Here is a 22,652-nt window from a genome sequence, read left to right as displayed (position 1 = left end):
CATTCAAATCAGGTTAAAAGTTAGGTGTCTGAAGATTGTAATATTGTAAAATTATCATTGTTTCAACTTGTTCAAAACTAAAATGCAAACATAAAACAAGCAGCAACAGCGCAGTGAAACCAACCTCCGTGATGGGAACTTTTAAGAATTATCTTGGTTTCAGTTAGACAAGTGTGGTGTAATTGAGGAAAGCCAGTATGGGTTTTGTTAAAAGCAAGTCACGTTTAATTGTATTCTTTGAGTTTTCTCTTGAAGACACAGTTCGGGTCGAGGATGTCTGGACTTGAAGAGGTATTTGTGAAATTGTCACCTAAAATTTAAATTTTCAGTGAAGGTTAGGGAATTGAGGTGTGACCTTATGGAGGTTTATAAAATCATGAGGGGTATAAATAATATGAATGACAAGTGTTTTTTCCCCCTTGGGTACGGGATTTCAAGAGGGGACATATTTTTAAGGTGAGAGAGAAATAGAAAAAAACACAAGAGGCAATTATCTGTTACACGGAGAGTGCATCGTGTGTGAAAGTGGTGGATGCGGGTACAGTTGCAGCATTTAAAAGACGTTTAGATAAGTAGATGAATAAAAAATATTTGGAGGGATATGGACCAAGTGTAGGAAGGCCGGACTAGTTTAGTTTGGGATTATCGTTGCCATGGACTGGTTGGATGGAAAGATCGATTTCATGCTGAATAACTCAAAAAGAATTCAAAGTTAAAGCCTATAAAATGAAACGACAGCGACTGAAGAAGGGTCACTGGACCGAAAACGTTAACTCAGTTACTCTCCTCACAAATGCTGCCCGACTTACTGAGCCTTTTTCAACAATTTCTGTTTTTGTTTCTGAATTCCAACAAGCAGAGTTGTTTGTGCTTTATTTTCTGAAGATGAATCCATCTGGGTGGCACTGACTGAGTATTTTGTTCCAGATGGAGTGAGTTTATCGGTGATGTTTCTTCTGACTCAGTTCCTGGAGCATTGATTTTCTGGCATAGCTCAATGACTTGGGTGTGGGCCCATGGACTGAATTGCGAATGATATAGATAGCGTCAAAGTAGTTTTATTTAAACAGCAAGGAGATCAGTGATGGACAGCTAGAGGACAGAGACGTTTGGAATGAACTGACATCTTGAAGCTGTAATTTGTGTGAAATGGTACCTATTGGTTTTAAGCTCTTGATCACAGTGTTACATCATCAATGATGTGTGCACATATTCATCAAAGACTGTTTGTTCCTCCACTTGTTTTAGAACTTACCCTTTTATTTATATGGTCCTTCACTTTGAATCAAATATCTGTACAAAATGAACAAAGCTATGAAGAAATTCTTCAAAAGTTTGTTTGACCTCTACTGGAGAGGTCTATCCAATTCTGGGCATGACACTTTGCAAAAGATGTGAATAATACATTGACTACAGTTTTGGGAACGAAGGACTTCAGTTTGCAGAACAGATAGGTGGGTTATTCTCCTGAGGGTAGAGAAAATTCTGAGCAGGTTTACAAGATTTGATAAAAATTATCTGGTGACTGGACAAAATAGTGAAAGCATGATTGTTTGTTTTAACAGAAGCGTCCCGAACAAGAGCTGATGGATTTCTAGTGACTGACAAATTAATCAAAAACAACAGCAGGAAAAAGGTTTCAATGAAACAGTGAGATGTCAGGAACTGGAATCCACTGCCTGAGAATCAGGTGGAGGATGATCCAATCAGACCTGTCTATCTAACAAGAAAGTCACAGTAAAATGGGAATGAAAGTATAAATGATGATTTTAGTATGACATTAATCAGAGACATGCTATTGCAAATTAGCAAAGAAGGCACTGGAAGAATATTCTTAAAGAGCTTTAGTCAATATTCTACATACCAGATTGTTATTAAATAGTTTACCGGTTTCACTGAGAGACAGATAGTCATTGATCTTAGAGAAAGTTAAAAATCACACAACACCAGGTTATAGTCCAACAGGCTTGTTTGGAAACACCAGCTTTGGAAGTGCTGCTTCTTCATCAGATGGTAGTGGGGAACACAACCTTCTCCACAATCACCTGAGGAAGAGGCAAGTATTTCATGAGCTAATGTTTCCAAGTAAACCTGCTGGACTATAACCTGGTGTTGTGTGATTTTTAACTTTGTGCATCCCAGTCCAACACAAGACACCTCCAAGTCATGATCTCAGAGAAGGTAAAGACAGAAATGCATCAGACTCAGAGCAGAAACAGTTGAACTCAGTTACAGCAGCCTGTAAAATGCAGTGTAGACACCCAATGCCCAGAGCTCATGGGGACAGAGTCCATGAGAGGAGAGCAATAGACATGACCAGATCAGCAAAAATCAGAATGATCTGCCAGGCAAATGTCAGGGCAATAAGTATCGTTGTATTGCTCTTTAAATGGGGTCATCTCAGACACAATGTGACAACTGGCCTTTTTTTGTGTTGACCATTCTACATTTCAATGATTTTATGATCTGTTTTGGGCTCTCCACCCTATCTAAGGAAGGATGTGGTGGCTTTGGAAGCTGTTCAGAGGAGGGTTATAATAATGATCCTGGGGATGAAGGGATTGTCATATCCGGGGTGGTTGAGAATACTGGGTCTGTACCGATGGACCTCTGTCCAACCCTGGTGCTCAGTAGCAGCAATGTGTTCTTTAAAATATACTGCAACAATTCTCTGAGTTTCTGAACTCATGATCACTGCTCCTTCATAAAGTGTCTTTTCTGTTTTTCTCAGAGGAGCTTCAGGACAATGTTAGTCAGTTTTCTAATTCAGTATTTATGTTATCTGTTGATTTGATTTGTAACACCATCACTGAGGTAGATATTTTCTGTTAGTTTCTCTCATTTAATTGGATTATTTGATTTGGATCCTAAACCCAGGAGAAAGCTGTGTTTCAGTGGACAGGATCTGTGTGGGCCCCAAGTCTGATCAGTTGGTGAGTACAAGGTATCCTGCTTGCCCTAAGTTCAGACAAAGCTCTGCATCAGACACAGGGCCAGGCGTAGGCAGAGCCCTGATCCAGTTACTGGGCAAAGTCCAGGCAGAGGTGTAGCACAGACCCTGGACTGGCATCAGGCATCTGGACTTCCAGTAGGCAGTCAGTTGCAGGGTAGGGTACAGAAATCATTAGGGGCTTGGAATGAATCTGTTGTTTTCAACACTTTAATTGGCTGATTATGAAAATATGGGAGATGCTTAGCATCCAATCAGGAGTGCAAGGATCTGCTCACTCTCTGGTTGGCTGGGGACAGATGGTTACTATGAGGATGGATGTTCTAGGTGACCAGTGGTGGGAGAGAGAGGGTGGGAAAGGGCAGGTGGAGCAATTTAAGGTCAGAGGATATGTGGTGAAACCTCCAGGAATGTATCCAAGCAGAGTCACCAATGCCTATGTCTTTATGGTGGTCAGGGAGGATAGTTGGTTAGCTCAGTTGGTTGGGTTGCTGGTTTATAATTAGGGATGATGCTGAGGTGCTTTCATTTTCTTGGGACATCCAATGCTATCAGGGAGGAGTTCCATGATATCACCATAATGACACTGAGGGGGTGGCAGTAGAGTTTGAAATCAGTGACTTGGAGGGGAACTTGCTGGTGGTGATGTTCCCTTGTTTCAGGATGATAATAGAATGACAGAGAGGTAGAGAATGAAGAGATTTGGCAGACAGGACAGGACTGCCTTGGCTAAATGAGGGATGATATCGGATCTTGATGGATTGGATAGGGTGGACACCTTGTGGTGGAGAAATCTGCCTTTCATGACAGAGAGACAAATGATGTTTCTCTCTGAGATCCAGGAAGTATGGTAATCTCTACCCAACAATGTACAGGAGGATGGGTCTTTATATTTTTTCAAAATTGAGTTTCACAGAGAGGGGAGTGAAAGGTTAGGGTGTACAGACAGAAAGGTGAAGGTGAGATCTCATTGAATGTCAAACAACATGATAGAACAAGTGATCTACTCCTGATCTTACATCCTTTGTTCCTATGTATATTCTATCTTGTCATTCACCACAAAGTCAAAAACAAAAACAATAGGAACAGTTTTTGGGTGAAGGTACATAACACTCAAATTATTCTCTCCACGTTCCAATTGTTCCTGCACTGAGAGGCAGCGAGATGGAGAATCAAACTGAGATGGACAGAGAAACAGAATGCTCACGCTAATTCTTCCCTCGCCACCCTCCCAGTTTAGACCTTTCTGTCTCAGGATATTAACAGGAAAAGATAGGGGAAGTAAAGATAAAGTATTTGTAAAATAGAGGCATAGTCTGAGACTTAGGGCCAGACCGTTCAGCAGGGATGTTCAGCAGCATTTCTACACACAAAGAGTGATAGATATTTGGGATGCTCTTCCACCAATGGCAGTGAATGCAATATCAAAGGCTTAACTACCTAAGATTTAAAGTTAAGCAAGTGTATTAAGGTGTTTGGGCAAAAGACAGGTATCTGATGTTCGGCTACAAATCAGCCATGATCTCAATAAAATTGGAAATAGGTTTGAGAGGCTGAATGGCTGACCCTGTCCCTATATTTAACTCTTTGATCTAATATAATGTGTGACAACGCTCCTTTTTTATCAAGGTTATGCTGTATGTGGCTTTTCCTTCAGAGAGGTCGGAAAGACAGTGATTTAGAAAACTCAAGGGCTGAAGGGTTTTCGGGCCAATTTGATTATAGCAACAGATACTGCCTCAGTCAAAAGGCTTTCAAGTTTTGAAAGAAAAGTACCTGTGCAACATAAGAGGAGTGGCCAGTTCTCCCAGCTCAGCTTTTGTTTTGGATTTTTTAAAAGTCAGACTGACTGTTCACTGAAAGCAGGCAGCCAGTTAGTGAGGCAGCTGGTCCAAGAAACAGCGACATGGAAGAAAATGTTCCATGCTGAATATCTCTGCCATTGCTCTCTCTCATTAAAGACCTTGTGTTTGATTTTGGTTTTTGTGCCAAAGAGTGTTTATGGGATTGTCGCAAGTAGACGGAATAGCATCAATAAGTTGGGATAGTCTGTTGGGTTTTTGGATAGGTCAAGTTGTTCTATATTCTGTTCACTTTTGTTTGTGTTTTATTGTAATACAACACAGAACAGTAAGCACAAAACAGGCCCTTCAGCACTTGAGATTGTGCTGGTCTTTTATCCCACTCTAGGATCAGACTAATCTACATACCCTTCATGGTACTAACTTCCATGTGCCTATCCAAGAGTTGCTTATGTGTCCCTAAGGTATCCACCTCTATTACCACTGCTGACAGTGCATACCACACGCCTACCACTCTGATTAAAGATCCTACTTCTGACATCTCCCTTAAACCTTCCTCCAATTACCCTAAAATTATGTACCCTCATGATAAAGACTTCTGCCACAGGAAAAGGTCTCTGTCTATCCACTCTATCTGTGCCTCTCAATATCTTATACGCCTGTATCAAGTCACCTGTCATCCTTCACTCCAATGAGAAAGGCCCTAACTCTCTCAATCTTTCTTCATAAGACAAGCCCTGCTGACCAGGCAGCATTCTCCTAAATCTCACCTGCACCCTCTCTAAACCTTCCTCATTTTTCTTAAAAAGAAATATTGAAATATAATATTGAAAATAAATTCTGCTTTGTTTAAAACTCCTGGAGCATTCACTGTACACCTGCTTAAGATAACTAGCAAAGTTAGGGCCTGTCTACTTTCTTGAAATGTTTTGAGGGGATCTGGCCTGATCCATAATAAGTGTTATTTTAGGAATCCAGAAGCCTGTCCTAATAATACAGGGCATGTGAGCTTGAAAAGCAAATGGCATGTTGAGAATCTCAGTTTAGTTGTAAAGATCAGGAATCTTTTAAAGGGATAAGATTAGTTGTAAATCCCAACCTGTCCATCAGGAAGTGAATTTTGCTGATCTGAATTCTGATTCTTTGGCTCATATCTCACTTGCACAAACAACACAGTTCTTACCACAAGTGACTACGTAATTGTAACTCCATGCAAGTAAAAGCACCGACTTGCGAATGTTCAGATATGATGGGATTCCCTTAAATTACATCTGCTGTACCATTTTATTTAACACATGCAAAACTGAATCAAGTAAAGAATCAATATCCATTGACCAGTGTTAAGGTTCTTTTAGGGGGCTGTGCAACAGCTCAAGCATGAACTTCTTCGCTCAGAACAGTGTATCCTTCTGCCAATATCAATGGACCATAAACAGCAACCAGCTGTATTCAACACTGCAGGATTATTCTAAAAAGAGAGACATGTTTCTGAATCTTTTCATCACCCACTCCCTCAGGACAAATACAAGAATGCCGAATTTCAAACCATCGCAACATGCAGAAAAAAGTGGGGCTGGTTGGTTGGCAAGTTGTTTCAGTGCAGAAATCTCAGTGAAATGTTGGTTTTCACAGGAGGAATTCTGTGGGAGGGAAAAATGGGCAGAGTGTAAAATCAATTCATACACAGCCCCTTAATTACCTTGAAAGGCAGCTCAGGATAAATGGCCTCTCTGAAGTCCAACAGAAAGGTGGCAATTGTGGTTCCAGTTGCATAAGTGTGATGTATTTAGGGAGGGTGGGAAAAGCAGGAAAACCAGTGCAAATAGTAGGATGTTGAAAATTAAGGAGGAGCAGAATGGCAAAAAACAGAGATAGTTGGAGAAACTCAGCAAGTCGGGCAGCATCTGCAGAGAGAAAGCAGAGTCAACATTTCAGGTTCAGTGACCCTTCTTCAGAACAGAGTAGCTGAAGCTTGGTTTGCATTTCTGCAAATGCCTGCAGATAGCAGGTCGGTAAAGGAGTTATAAGGTCATGATAAAGACCAAATGTCAGTACAGCACAGGAAGAGGTCCTTTGGCCCACCAAGCCTGCATTGACACATGATGGCTTTGCAAGCATAAAAAATATTTTGCCTCTACTGATCATTTTCCTGCCTTTTTTCAGGCCAGACCATCTCAACCAAAGGGAAACTTTATTTGCCATAGCCTAGAGTGCAAAACCAGGATAATTATTACTGTATAAACCCCTTGAGAGACTGCGGAGTGCAGTGCACAACCTTTGAAGTATATGATCACAACAGTGAGGGTACAGAGGAGATTTACGAAGATGTTATAACACTGGAAATTTTTTGCAATAGAATAGGTTTATTTTTGTTTGGAATCATGGCGATGTTTAAATGTGGTGTAGAAATAAAGAGAGAGGCTTAGGTGAACAGTTTAGACAGATCCCATAATGGAGAGGGTAGAATGTCATTGTACACATTGGAGCCAATGACATAGGAAGTGAAAAGAATGAGATTCTGTAGGGAGAATATAGAAAGTTACGCAGGAATTTAAAAACGAGGTTCTTGTGGGTTGTAATATCAGGATTACTCTCTGTGCTACAAGCTGGGAGTAAAAAATGAGGTCTGCAGATGCTGGAGATCACAGCTGCAAATGTGTTGCTGGTCAAAGCACAGCAGGTTAGGCAGCATCTCAGGAATAGAGAATTCGACGTTTCGAGCATAAGCCCTTCATCAGGAATAAGAGAGAGAGAGCCAAGCAGGCTGAGATAAAAGGTAGGGAGGAGGGACTAGGGGGAGGGGCGATGGAGGTGGGATAGGTGGAAGGAGGTCAAGGTGAGGGTGATAGGCCGGAGTGGGGTGGGGGCGGAGAGGTCAGGAAGAGGATTGCAGGTTAGGAGGGCGGTGCTGAGTTGAGGGAACCGACTGAGACAAGGTGGGGGGAGGGGAAATGAGGAAGCTGGAGAAATCTGAATTCATACCTTGTGGTTGGAGGGTTCCCAGGCGGAAGATGAGGCGCTCCTCCTCCAGCCGTCGTGTAGTTGTGTTCTGCCGGTGGAGGAGTCCAAGGACCTGCATGTCCTCGGTGGAGTGGGAGGGGGAGTTAAAGTGTTGAGCCACGGGGTGATTGGGTTGGTTGGTTCGGGCGGCCCAGAGGTGTTCTCTGAAGCGTTCCGCAAGTAAGCGGCCTGTCTCACCAATATAGAGGAGGCCACATCGGGTGCAGCGGATGCAATAGATGATGTGTGTGGAGGTACAGGTGAACTTGTGGCGGATATGGAAGGATCCCTTGGGGCCTTGGAGGGAAGTGAGTGTGGAGGTGTGGGCGCAAGTTTTACATTTCCTGCGGTTGCAGGGGAAGGTGCCGGGGGTGGAGGTCGGGTCGGCGGGGGGTGTGGATCTGACAAGGGAGTCACGAAGGGAGTGGTCCTTGCGGAACGCTGATAGGGGAGGGGAGGGAAATATATCCTTGGTGGTGGGGTCCGTTTGGAGGTGGCGGAAATGGCGGCGGATAATACGTTGTATGCGCAGGTTGGTGGGGTGGTAGGTGAGAACCAGTGGGGTTCTGTCTTGGTGGCGGTTGGAGGAGCGGGGCTCAAGGGCGGAGGAGCGGGAAGTGGAGGAGATGCGGTGGAGGGCATCGTCGATCACGTCTGGGGGGAATCTGCGGTCCTTGAAGAAGGAGGCCATCTGGGCTGTGCGGTGTTGGAATTGGTCCTCCTGGGAGCAGATGCGGCGGAGACGAAGGAATTGGGAATATGGGATGGCGTTTTTACAGGGGGCAGGGTGGGAGGAGGTGTAGTCCAGGTAGCTGTGGGAGTCAGTCGGATTATAGTAAATGTCTGTGTTGAGTCGGTCGCCCGAGATAGAAATGGAAAGGTCTAGGAAGGGGAGGGAGGAGTCTGAGACAGTCCAGGTGAATTTCAGGTCGGGATGGAAGGTGTTAGTAAAGTTGATGAACTGTTCAACCTCCTCGTGGGAGCACGAGGCAGCGCCGATACAGTCATCGATGTAGCGGAGGAAAAGGTGGGGGGTGGTGCCAGTGTAGTTGCGGAAGATGGACTGTTCCACATATCCTACGAAGAGGCAGGCATAGCTGGGGCCCATGCGGGTGCCCATGGCAACTCCTTTAATTTGGAGGAAGTGGGAGGATTGAAAAGAGAAGTTATTCAGGGTGAGGACCAGTTCAGTCAGTCGAAGGAGGGTGTCAGTGGAAGGGTACTGGTTGGTGCGGCGGGAAAGGAAGAAGCGGAGGGCTTTGAGTCCTTCGTGATGGGGGATGGAGGTGTACAGGGACTGGATGTCCATAGTGAAAATAAGGCGTTGGGGACCGGGGAAGCGAAAATCCTGGAGGAGGTGGAGGGCGTGGGTGGTGTCCCGAACGTAGGTGGGGAGTTCTTGGACTAAAGGGGACAGGACCGTGTCGAGGTATTGGGAGATGAGTTCGGTGGGGCAGGAGCAGGCTGAGACAATGGGTCGGCCGGGGCAGGCAGGTTTGTGGATTTTGGGCAGGAGGTAGAAACGGGCGGTGCGGGGTTGTGGGACTATGAGGTTGGAGGCGGTGGATGGGAGATCCCCTGGGAGTCCCACAACCCCGCACCGCCCGTTTCTACCTCCTGCCCAAAATCCACAAACCTGCCTGCCCCGGCCGACCCATTGTCTCAGCCTGCTCCTGCCCCACCGAACTCATCTCCCAATACCTCGACACGGTCCTGTCCCCTTTAGTCCAAGAACTCCCCACCTACGTTCGGGACACCACCCACGCCCTCCACCTCCTCCAGGATTTTCGCTTCCCCGGTCCCCAACGCCTTATTTTCACTATGGACATCCAGTCCCTGTACACCTCCATCCCCCATCACGAAGGACTCAAAGCCCTCCGCTTCTTCCTTTCCCGCCGCACCAACCAGTACCCTTCCACTGACACCCTCCTTCGACTGACTGAACTGGTCCTCACCCTGAATAACTTCTCTTTTCAATCCTCCCACTTCCTCCAAACTAAAGGAGTTGCCATGGGCACCCGCATGGGCCCCAGCTATGCCTGCCTCTTCGTAGGATATGTGGAACAGTCCATCTTCCGCAACTACACTGGCACCACCCCCCACCTTTTCCTCCGCTACATCGATGACTGTATCGGCGCTGCCTCGTGCTCCCACGAGGAGGTTGAACAGTTCATCAACTTTACTAACACCTTCCATCCCGACCTGAAATTCACCTGGACTGTCTCAGACTCCTCCCTCCCCTTCCTAGACCTTTCCATTTCTATCTCGGGCGACCGACTCAACACAGACATTTACTATAAACCGACTGACTCCCACAGCTACCTGGACTACACCTCCTCCCACCCTGCCCCCTGTAAAAACGCCATCCCATATTCCCAATTCCTTCGTCTCCGCCGCATCTGCTCCCAGGAGGACCAATTCCAACACCGCACAGCCCAGATGGCCTCCTTCTTCAAGGACCGCAGATTCCCCCCAGACGTGATCGACGATGCCCTCCACCGCATCTCCTCCACTTCCCGCTCCTCCGCCCTTGAGCCCCGCTCCTCCAACCGCCACCAAGACAGAACCCCACTGGTTCTCACCTACCACCCCACCAACCTGCGCATACAACGTATTATCCGCCGCCATTTCCGCCACCTCCAAACGGACCCCACCACCAAGGATATATTTCCCTCCCCTCCCCTATCAGCGTTCCGCAAGGACCACTCCCTTCGTGACTCCCTTGTCAGATCCACACCCCCCACCAACCCGACCTCCACCCCCGGCACCTTCCCCTGCAACCGCAGGAAATGTAAAACTTGCGCCCACACCTCCACACTCACTTCCCTCCAAGGCCCCAAGGGATCCTTCCATATCCGCCACAAGTTCACCTGTACCTCCACACACATCATCTATTGCATCCGCTGCACCCGATGTGGCCTCCTCTATATTGGTGAGACAGGCCGCTTACTTGCGGAACGCTTCAGAGAACACCTCTGGGCCGCCCGAACCAACCAACCCAATCACCCCGTGGCTCAACACTTTAACTCCCCCTCCCACTCCACCGAGGACATGCAGGTCCTTGGACTCCTCCACCGGCAGAACACAACTACACGACGGCTGGAGGAGGAGCGCCTCATCTTCCGCCTGGGAACCCTCCAACCACAAGGTATGAATTCAGATTTCTCCAGCTTCCTCATTTCCCCTCCCCCCACCTTGTCTCAGTCGGTTCCCTCAACTCAGCACCGCCCTCCTAACCTGCAATCCTCTTCCTGACCTCTCCGCCCCCACCCCACTCCGGCCTATCACCCTCACCTTGACCTCCTTCCACCTATCCCACCTCCATCGCCCCTCCCCCTAGTCCCTCCTCCCTACCTTTTATCTCAGCCTGCTTGGCTCTCTCTCTCTTATTCCTGATGAAGGGCTTATGCTCGAAACGTCGAATTCTCTATTCCTGAGATGCTGCCTAACCTGCTGTGCTTTGACCAGCAACACATTTGCAGCTGTGCTACAAGCTGGTATGAGTAGGGATATGTGGATAGAGCAGATGAACGCTTGGCTGAAGAGTTGGTGCATGGGAGAAAGGTTCACATTTTTGATCACTGGAATCTCTTCTGGGGTAAAAGTGACCTTTACAAGAAGGATCGATTGCACCTGTATTGGACGGGGACAAATATATACTGGCAGGAAGATTTGCTCAAGCTGCTCAGGATGATTTGATCTAGTAAGGTGAGGGGGTGGGAACCAGGGAAATAGTGAGTAAAGAGATCAATCTGAGATTGGTACAGTTGGGAAAGGGAGTGAGTTAACAGTCAGGGCAGGAAGGAACAAAGTAGAGAATAAGGTAGGACTGATAAATTAAACTGCATTTATTTCAATGCAAGAGGCCTAACAGAGAAGGTAGAAGAATTCAGGGTAAGGTTAGGAACATGGGACTAGGATATCATAGCAATAACAGAAGTGTGGCTCAGAGATGGACAGGACTGGCAGTTTAATGTTCCTGGATCCAATGCTATAGGAAGGATAGAAAGGGAGGGCAAGGGAGGAGGGGGATGGTGTTTTTGATAAGGGATATTATTACTGCTGCATTGAGGGAGTATATTCCTGGGAATGCATCCAGGAACGTTTTTGGGTGGAACTGAGAGATAAGACTGGGACGATCACTTTGTTAGGATTGGATTATTAACTCCTTAATAGTCAGCGGCAAATTGAGAAACAAATTTGTCGGGAGATTTCAGCTATCTGTAAGAATAATAGGGTGGTTATGGTAGGGGATTTTAACTTTCCAAACATAGACTAAAACTGCCCATAGTTTTAAGGGTTTAGGTGGAGAGGAATTTGTTACGTGTGTACAAGAAAGTTTTCTGACTGTGTGTGTGGATGTACCCACTAGAGAAGGTGAAAACCTGACTTACTCATGGGAAATAAGGCAGGACAGGTGACTGAGGTGTCAGCAGAGAAGCACTTTGGGGCCCGCGGCCATAATTTTATAAATTTAAAAATACTGGTGGAAAAGGATAGACAGGACCTGAAAATTGAAGCTCTAAGTTGGAGGAAGACAAATTTTGACGGTATAAGGCAAGAACTTTCATAAGCTGGGGCAGCTGTTTGCAGGTAAAGGGAGGGCTGGAAAATGGGAAGCCTTCAGAAATAACGAGACTGCAGAGACAGTACATTCCTGTTAGTATGAAAGAAAAGTCTGGTAGGTGTTTGGAATGCGGGATGATGACAGAAATTGAGGGTTTGGTTCAGAGAAAGAAGAAAGTAAATGTCAGGGATAGACAGCAGAAATCGAGTAAATCCTCAGGAGAGTATAAAGGCAGTAGGAATATACTTAAGGGGGTATCATTGGGTGAATCAGGGGAAGAGAGCGTGTGTGGGGGAGACCTTTCTTTCCTTGAAACAGCAAATGGTGGAAATTAACCTGAGCGGGATTCCCGAGGGGGCAGGAAGTTGAACAAACATTTCAGTGTTGCAATATTACAGAAGACACGCAGGTAAACTGGTGAAAGCTCAGCTCAAGATTCTCCGTGTTAAACTCTGAAACACAACTGTTCTTCCACAGTTTATGAGGTTAACGCCCTCAAAATTCTCGCTCATAAAGTTACAAAAAGGGAGACAGAGGTGACCTCAAATAGAAACTGAAAGGCACTGATCGCTGCTCCTTTGGTATCAAATTATGGAGTTTTCTTTCTGGATGATTAGATTAGATTATTTATAGTGTGGAAACAGGCCAACAAGTCCACACCGACCCGCCGAAGCGAAACCCACCCATACCCCTACATTTGCCCCTTACCTAACACTACGGGGAATTTAGCATGGCCAATTCACCTGACCCGCACATCTTTGTGACTGCGGGAGGAAACCCACGCAGACACGGGGAGAATGTGCAAACTCCACACAGACAGTCGCCTGAGGCGGGAGTTGAACCCGGATCTCTGGCGCTGTGAGGCAGCAGTGCTAACCGCCGTGCCGCCCACTATGAGTTTGGGGATAATTTCAGCTCCTGCCAGTTTCGGTGGAATTAACTCCGGTCTCCCTTTCTGTGGGGAGCCCCTGGATCACACACTCAGCCCGGGAACCGAACAGAGACCCGGCCCCGGGGAATGGGAGGGCCGGGCTGTGGTAGGATGAAGGGCCACAGAGCCTGAGTGAAGGGGAGAGCGGGTTCCCGGAGACAGGGAGGGTAAATATCAACCCATCTGGTCCCGTGTGAGACAGGAGACTCTGAGTGTTCCCAGCGCCAAACGGATTCCCGCTCCATGACTGGGATGGTCCCAAGTTTCACTGAACTAGTGTCCCTAAGTTACAACAGTGACCGCATCTGAAAAAAAGTTAACTTGTGCAGGACTTGACCATAAAATCCCAGACTGTACACCCCAGTGCACTACTGAGGGTGTGCTGCAGTATTGGGAGCGCTCTGATCAATGAGATTTTATCCCTAAATCTGTACTACCAGACCTGCTGAGCTATTCCAGCAATTTTCGTTTTTGTTTCTGATTTCCAGCATTAGCAGTTCATTTGTTTTTGAAGGATTAGTGTTGGAGAGACGTTATCGCTTCTGTGGATAACTTGGAGGGAGTTTGCATATCAGGCAGTTAGAGACTCACAGAGATATACAGCATGGACACAGACCCTTCAATCCAACTTGTCCATGCCAATTAGATATCCCAACCTATTTGCCAACACTTGGCCCATATCCTTCTAAACCCTTCCCATTCAAATACTCATCCAGGTGTCTGTCAAATGCTATAATTGTACCATCCTCCACCTCTGGCAGCTCATTCCATACACGCACCACCCTCTGCGTGAAAAGGTTGCCCTTTAGGTCTCTTTTATATCTTACCCCTCTCACCTGAAACCTACACCTTTGAGTTCTGGACTCCCCCACCTCAGGGAACAGACTTTGTCTATTTACCCTATCCATGCCCCTCGTGATTTCATAAACCTCATTAAGGTGACCCCTCAGCCTCCGAAGCTCCATGGAAAACAGCCCCAGTCTATTCAGCTTTTCCCTATAACTCAATTCTTCCAATCCTGGTACTATCATTGTAAATCTTTACTGAACCATTTCATGTTTCACAACAACCTTCCAGAGGAAGGAGACCAGAATTGCACACAGTATTCTAAAAGTGGCCTAACCAATGCCCTCTACAGCTGCAGCATTACGTCTTAACGCCTAAACTCTATGATTTGATCAATAAAGGATAGCATACCAAACAGCTTCTTCACTATCCTATCTACCTGCGACTCAACTTTCAATGAACTATGACGCTGCACTCCAAGGTCTCTTTGTTCAGCAATACTGTGTAGGACCTTGCCATTAAGACTATAGGTCCTGCTCTGATTTGCTTTTCCAAAATGCAGCACCTCACGTTTATTTAAATTGAACTCCAGCTGCCGCGCCTCAGTCCATTGGCCCATCTGATCAGGATCCTGTTGTAATCTGAGGTAACCATCTCACAGTCCACTGCACTTCCAATTTTGGTGTCATCTGCAAACTTACTAACTATACCTTCTATGTCCACATCCAAATCATTTCTATAAATAATGAAAACTAGTCGGCCCAGCACCAATCCTTGTGGAACACCACTTGTCACAGGTCTCCAGTCTGAAAAACAACTCTCACCACCACCCTCTGTCTTCTACCTTCAAGCCAGTTCTGTATCCAACTGGCTAGTTCTCCTACCTTCGAGCCAGTTCTGCATCCAACTGGCTAGTTCTCCTTGTATTCCATGAGATCTAAACATGCTGACCAATCTTCCATGGGGAACCTTGTCAAATGCCTTACTGAAGTCCAAATAGATCATGTCCACCACTCTACCTTCATCAATCCTCTTTGTTACTTCTTCAAAAAACTCAATCAAGTTTGTCAGACATGATTTCTCATGCACAAAACCTGAGTTCCTAGTTCCATGTTCCTAACCATGCTGTGAGTCCATCTGCCTTCCCTTTTAGTCCCCTTGCATTGAAATAAATGCAGTTTAACTTATTAGTCCTACTTTGTTCCTGCCAGCCTTAACTGTTTGACTCTCTTCTGTTCTCAATTGTACCAGTCTCAGATTGATATCTTTCCTCACTGCACCCGCCCTCCTCTCCACCCCCCACCAACTTACTGGTTTAAATCCTTTCGAGCAGCTCGAGCAAACTTCCATATTAGTCCCCTTCCAATTTAGGTGCAATTGGTCCTTCTTGTACAGGTCACTTCTACCCCAAAAGAGATTCCAATGATCCAAAAAACAAGGTCCAGGGTGAGGCCATCCTCATGGGTACTGAATTTGGCTGTCAGCCTCTTTTTGGCTGCTTTGCCCTGTTGCTGCCCCAATGTCAGCCTTGGAGGATGGTCACCCAAAGATCCGAGGCCAAATGTTCCTGACCGCTGAAGTATTTGCTGACTGGGAAGGAACACCCATGCTGCTGATTATTGCGCATTGTCCATTCGTCCGTTGTTGTAGTGTCTGCATGGTCTTGCCAATGTCCCATGCCTCAAGGCATCCTTGCCTTTGGCCAATGTTGTCTACCTTACACGCTGCATGCAAAGATGCCCCGAGACATGGTACATTGACGAGATCATGCAGACGCTACAATAATGGATGAATGGACACCGCGCAACAATTGCCAGACAGGGCTGTTCCCTCCCAGTCCGGCAACACTTCAGCAGTCAGAGATGTTTGGCTTCGGATTGTCAGGTGACCATCCTCCAAGGCAGACTTCAGACAGGCCACAGCAAAAGTGGCTGAACAGAGGCTGATAGCTAAGCTTGGTACCCATGAGAATGGCCTCAACCGGGACCCAGGGTTCATGTCACACTACAGGTGATCCCACCACATGATACGCTCTCTTTCACACACAAGCACAAATACACACACACTGTTACATACTCACACACTCTCACAGGCACTCTCATACATACAAACTCTCTCATTCACACACCTACTATACACATCCACGCAGGTTCCCTGTTGCAGGCTTATACCCCGTCACACTCACACACCCACTTCACCAAGCTTGCACACATGCAAACACACACGCTCTCTCTCTCTCTCTCTCTCTCTCCTGCGTGCACACAGCCAGACATGTCTGTGGGGCGAATTTCTATGTATAGAATTATATTTGGAGATAGATTCTATTTTGCTCAGAAAATGCATAATCTGCTGGCAGTCAATGCAGTCATCAATCCATGTAGTATTTTGTAAATTCCACTTTGGAAATAGAACCAGTCTGACTCAAGATGGGATACAGACTGACTCTAACCTCACACCTTTAATGCATTGTCCGAGTTCAGTTGTCATCTTTCTTTTTAAATATACCTTGAGTTATCTCGAGAATGTGATTGAAAAAAATTTCTGGGATTTACATGTTAATGAACCGAAACCTACAACTCATTCTAAAAGATGGAAGACTTAACAACAATCTAGTTTGTTCAAAATATCATTTCCATTGCATGACACTGTCATCTTTTGCAATAAATTCCGTGTCCTATTGTTCAGTTCCACAACCACCTGATGAAGGAGCATCGCCTGGAAAGCGACGGCTTCCAAATAAACTGGTTGAATGATATACTGGAGATGAATCAGTCACTGGTTCTCAGACTGGGTTCAGTGCAGTCTTTCCAGGGAACACCAAATCATTTCACTGCAGGGACAATGCAGTCTTTCCATTGGGACACCAAATCACTTCCCAGCAAGGCAGAGACAGAGAAGTGGTGAAGACAGTTTGAAGAGTTGAATGGAGAAACAATTGTCCCGTTTTCTACTAATATCCTGGAGTGAATGTTATTCCTGCAGTAGCAGCTATAAAGATTTCCACTCACAAACCTCCCAAAATCTTATCTTCACCATATTGGGCAATTCTTCTGTTTTCAGAGGGGAGTCTCAGATTTCCTTTTGGGATGAGGGGACAGGAACTGAGTGACCAGCAGCTGCTGTGATGCCCGGCTCCCTTCAATGTGCACTCTGGCAGGGAGCTCGTGTCATTCTCATACTGCCAGGACCACTGGGCGTTTCATCATTTGTTTTCGTTCGGGTTGTTTCTTGTCATCGTACTAAAAATGTCAAAGACATTTTATTCAAACTCTTACCATGCTGCAGTAATGTCTTTCCCACAAATGGTTAAATAACAATGAGAAATGACTTATTTTGCTCAGGTCTGTGAATATTGTCCAATTAAGTGAAATAAAATTGGAGTGAAGGAATTCCGATGTATTTGGGAATCTATGTTACATTTGAATAGGAAGCTCTCTTGGGGCTCTTTAACTGGGGTGGTATTACTATAAGTGAGATTAGATTAGATTCCCTACAGTGTGGAAACAGGCCCTTCGGCCCATGTTCACAACGATCCTCCAAAGATTAACCCACTCCCCTCTGACTAACGCACCTAACACTATGGACAATTTAACATGGCCACTTCACCTGACTTGCACATCCTTGGAGTGTGGGAAGAAACCAGAGCACCCAGAGGAAACCCATGCAAACAGGGGGAGGATGTGCAAACTCCACACAGATTGTTACCCAAGGCTGGAATTGAACCTGGGACCCTGATGCTGTGAGGAAGCAGTGCTAACTGCTGAGCCCCCACGCCACCCCTAGAATGCGATGCTGAAAAAGCACAGCAAGCAGTCAAGGAGCAGGAGAATCGATGATGCGGGTATAATGAGACTAGGAGTCATAAGATTGAAATGTTATAATTTTGCAAAATCGTAAATGCTTCAGCATGTTCAAAACAAGTGTAAGTGTAAGTCAAGCATCAACAACTCAGTGAGATCGACCTCAGTGATGGAGACTTTTAGAACAAAGAACAAAGAGCAAAGAAAATTTACAGCCCAGGAACAGGCCCTTCAGGCCCTCCAAGCCTGAGCCGATCCAAATGTACTCTCTAAACCTGTCAGTCAATTCTTAAGCACTTGTATCCCTCTGCTCCCCACCTACTCATGCATCTGTCCAGTCGCATCTTAAATGAATCTCCCGTGCCTGCCTCGACTACCTCTGCTGGCAATGCATTCCAAATGCCCATTGCCCTCTGCGTGAAGTACTTGCCGCATGTATCCCCGTTAAACTTTCCACTTCTCACCTTGAAAGCATGACCTCTTGTTATTGAATCCTTCACCCTGGGAAAAAGCTTGTCTCTATCCATCCTGTCTATACCCTTCATGATTTTGTAAACCTCAATCAGGTCCCCCCCTCAATTTCCGTTTGTCTAGTGAAAATGAACCTAACCTACCCAACCTCTCTTCATAGCTAGCACCTTCCATACCAGGCAACATCCTCATAAACCAACAGTGCCCTCTTCTAGATCATTTAGGAATATCTTGGACAGAGTTAAGCAAGTGTGGTTTAATTGAGGAAAACAGTGTGGGTTTGTTAAAACCAAATCACCTTTAGCTAAATAGATTGAGCCTTCTAATGGAGGCACTGTTGGGATTGAGATGTGAATGTATTTCTAGATTTGAAGAGGTATTGGAAAAATTGTCACTTTAAAGAATTAGAAGTATCATTGAAGTCCGTGGAATGAAATGACAATGAGAATATAAAAATGATTTCTTCATTGTTCTGATGAAGGGTCACTGTACACAAAACATTAATTCTGTTACTCTTCCCACAGATGCTGCCAGACCTGCTGAGCTTTTTCCAGCAATTTCTGCTTTTGCTTCTGATTTCCAGCATCTACAGTTTTTTTTACTCTTTGAATGTAATTTTTTTTCTTCTGGGTGACATTGAATGGGTATGTTTCAAATGGCATGAGTTTTAGTGATGCTTCCTGTAGGTGAGTTGCAGGAGTGCTGAACTTTTGATATATATGCAATCATAGAATCATTGAGATGCACAGCTCAGAAACAAACCTTTCAGTCCAACTTGTCCATGCTGACCAGATATCCTAAATTAATCTTGTCCCATTTTCCAGAACTTGGCCCACATCCCTCTAAACCCTTCCAATTCACACACCCATCCAGATGCCTTTCAAATTTTGTCATTGTACTAGCCTCCACCAGTTCCTCTGGCAGCTCATTGCATACATGCACCACCCTCTGCATGAAAGTGTTTCCCCTTAGGTACCTTCTAAATCTTTCCCATCTCACCTTAAATCTATGCCTTCTAGTTTTGGACTCACTCATCTCAGGGAAATGGTCTTGTCTGTATCTCCTATCCGTGTCCCTCATGATTTTATAAACCTCTATAAGGTCACCACTTAGCCTCTGATGCTGCAAGGAAAATAGCCCCATTGTATTCAGCCTCTCCCTACAGCTCAAACCCTCCAACCCTGGTGACATACTTGAAAAGAGATTTACAAGTTTTGTTCAAAATTATCATGGAGCTGGACAAAATAGAGGACGAGTGAGACTCTGCTTGTTTTAACAGAAATGTTCGTAACAAGAACAGATGGGCTGTCTTGTTCCCCTTTCTGTCCTTCCTTTGGCATTTGTATTAAGCTGCCAGATCTGTCCATCCCAGAACCACATTTCTGTAATTGCTATGAAATTAGCTGCCAGAGGAAGTGGTGGAGACTGGTACAATTACAACATTTAAAAGGCATCTAGATGGGTATATGAATAGGAAGGGTTTAGAGAGACATGGGCCAAGTGGTGGCAAATGGGACTAAATTAATTTAGGATATCTGGTAGGCATGGATGGGTTGGAATGAAGGGTCTATTTCCGTGCTGTACATCTCTATGACTCTATAACTTAAAGTGATCATCAAATTAATCAAAAGCAACAGCAGCATTAGCCTTTCATGAATAGCGAGACATTGGGATCTGGAATTCATTCCTTGAAATTCTGTCGGAAGGAAATCTCAGCTTTATGGGATTGAAAATGCTTATGGTAATTTAGTGTGATATTAGACAGACATGCTATTGAGAATTGGCATAAACGGGACTAGAAGAACATTGCCAGAGAGCTATAATCAAAATTCTGCATCTCAGAATGCTTAAAAAAGAGTTTACAGCATTTACTGAGAGGCAGACAATAGGTAATCTGAGAGACGGAAATGTAGCAGACTCAGAGCAGGAACAGTCAAGCTCAGTAGAGCAGCCTTTAAATTGCAGTGCAAACACTCAGTGCCCAGACTCTATGTTGGATCCATGAAGGTATAAAATGTATATGGCCAGGACGGCAAAAATCAACATGATCTGACCAACATAATTCATTGCAATGTATGTGGGTGAATTACTCTGAAGAAGGGCTTATGCCCGAAATGTCGAATCTCCTGTTCCTTGGATGCTGCCTGACCTGCTGCGCTTTTCCAGCAACACATTTTCAGCTCTTACTCTAGTAATGGGTCAACACAAACTCTATGGGCCAACCAGCCTCTTTCCCTATTGATCATTCAACATTTCAATTGATCATTCAACATTTCAGTGATAAAGTGAACAGTTTTGGACCTCATCTTTAAAGAAGGATGTATTGATCTTGGAGGGTGTCCACAGAGGATTAGATAAATGATCCTGGGGTTGAAGCATGTGCCATATGAGATGCAGTTGAGGACACTTAGTCTGTATGTGATGGAGTTTTGAAGAATGAAGTGGTATCTGTTTGAAACTTAGAAAATACTGAGAGGCCTGGACAGAGTGGAGGTGGAGAAAATGTTTTCACTTTTGGGAGACATGGGAGACAGGGCACAGCCTCAGGGAAGGAACGAACCTTTAAACTGAGATGAGAAGGTGTTTCTTGAACCAGAGGTTGCTCAATCTTTGGAACTCATTACCATAGAAGGCTGTGGAGACCAAGTCCTCGAGTGTTCCTTTGTTCTTATGTATGTTCTGTAACATCATACACAAAGAAGTGAAAAACAAAAACAGAAGCCTGGTTTTAAAGGGAAGGTTCATAAAATATAAATTAATCTCTCCAGGCCTGGGTTGTTCCTGAGTTGTGAGGGAGAGATAAAGAGAGGTGGACAGAGAACGATACTGAATGAGCATACTGCTCCCTCTTACTTTTCTATCTCCAATTTCCCAATTCAAACATTTCCCTCACAGAATATTCATGGGAAAAGAAAGGGTAGGTACCGAGAAACTATTTGAGGATTCTCATAGTAATGGGCAGAGCCTGAGACTTAGGACAGAACAGTCCAAGAGAAATGTTTGGCAGTACTACACAATCATAGAATCCCAAAAGTGTGAAAGCAGGCCATTCTGCAAATCGAGTCCACAACGTTTGTCCAAGGAGCATCCTAGCAAGACCTACCCCCATTTCCTTTCATTTCCTATGACTAAAGCATCAACCTGTACATCTCTGGACACTATGGGAAATTTAGCTCGGCCAATCCACCAAACCTGCACATCTTTGGACTGTGGGAGGAATACTGGAGCCTCTGGAGGAAACCCATGCAAACCCAAGGAGCACGTGCAAACATCACACAGATAGTTCATTAAGTTTGGAATCAACCTGAGCTCCCTCATGCTGGGAGATAGCAATGCTAACAACTGAGCCACCATGTCACCACAAAGGGTGGTAGATGTTAGAACTCTCTTTCACAAATGCCAGTGAATGCAGGATCATTGTTAAACTTAACTCTGAGATCGCTACAGTTTTGTTAAACAAGGGTACTAAGGGGTATTGATGAAAGACAGCTATATGGAGTTAGGCCATAAATCAGCCATGATTTCATTGAATGTTGGAACAAATCAAGAGGCTGAATTGCCTACCCCAGTACCTTTGTTCCTATATTTACCTCTTCACTTTAACATAGTGTTATTTTATTAATTCAAAGGCCTGATCTAATAAGAGTATGTGAGCTTAAATAACAAATGGGAATTTGAGAATCTCAGTTTAGCTGTAAATATCTGGAATCATTTATCGTGATGATACTTGTTGTAAATGCCAACTCGTTCTCTCATGCCCATTAGGGATTGAATGTTACTCTTCTGAATTTTGGTTCTTAAGCTTCTATCTCATCTGCACAACATTACAGTTCTTATCACAAGTGACCATGTAATATCACTGAGTTGTGCATGCTCAGATATTATTGGATTCCTTCAAATTACTTCTGCTGCTTTATTCACATTTTATTTAACAGAGGCAAGCCTGAATCATGGAAAGGACTAATTTCCATTGACCAGTGCTGAGGTTTTTTTTAAGAGGCTGTGCAACAGCTCAAGCATGAACCTGTTTGCTCAAAACAATCCATGCTGCTACCAATATCACTGGACCATAAACAGCAACCAGCTGTATTCAACACTGCACGGTTAGCCTGAGAAGGGAGATCTGTCTCTGAATGTTTTCATCTGCGACTCCTTCAGGACAAATGCAAGAATGCTAAATTTCAAACCAACACAACATTCAGAGAAAAGTGGTGCAGATTGGTTCGCGAGTTGGTTCTGTCCAGGAATCCCAGAGGAACGCTGGTTTCGAGAATTCAATGAGAGGGAAACACGGACAGAATGTGAAATCGCCTTGCACCCAGCCCCTTAAGCCCCTTGAAAGACA

General features: G+C 45.0%; 1 protein-coding gene across 2 annotated transcripts in view; it reads left to right on the top strand.

The window, feature by feature from the left end:
* LOC132832419 (butyrophilin subfamily 1 member A1-like) overlaps window positions 1-22,652 on the top strand; it is a 54,061-nt gene that overhangs the window by 7,183 nt on the left and 24,226 nt on the right. The gene's annotated exons all lie outside the window — the stretch shown is intronic.

This window comes from Hemiscyllium ocellatum, chromosome 35 (genome assembly GCF_020745735.1).
Source record: "Hemiscyllium ocellatum isolate sHemOce1 chromosome 35, sHemOce1.pat.X.cur, whole genome shotgun sequence".
In the NCBI taxonomy this organism is placed as follows: domain Eukaryota; kingdom Metazoa; phylum Chordata; class Chondrichthyes; order Orectolobiformes; family Hemiscylliidae; genus Hemiscyllium; species Hemiscyllium ocellatum.
This window is presented reverse-complemented; position numbering and strand designations above follow the sequence as displayed.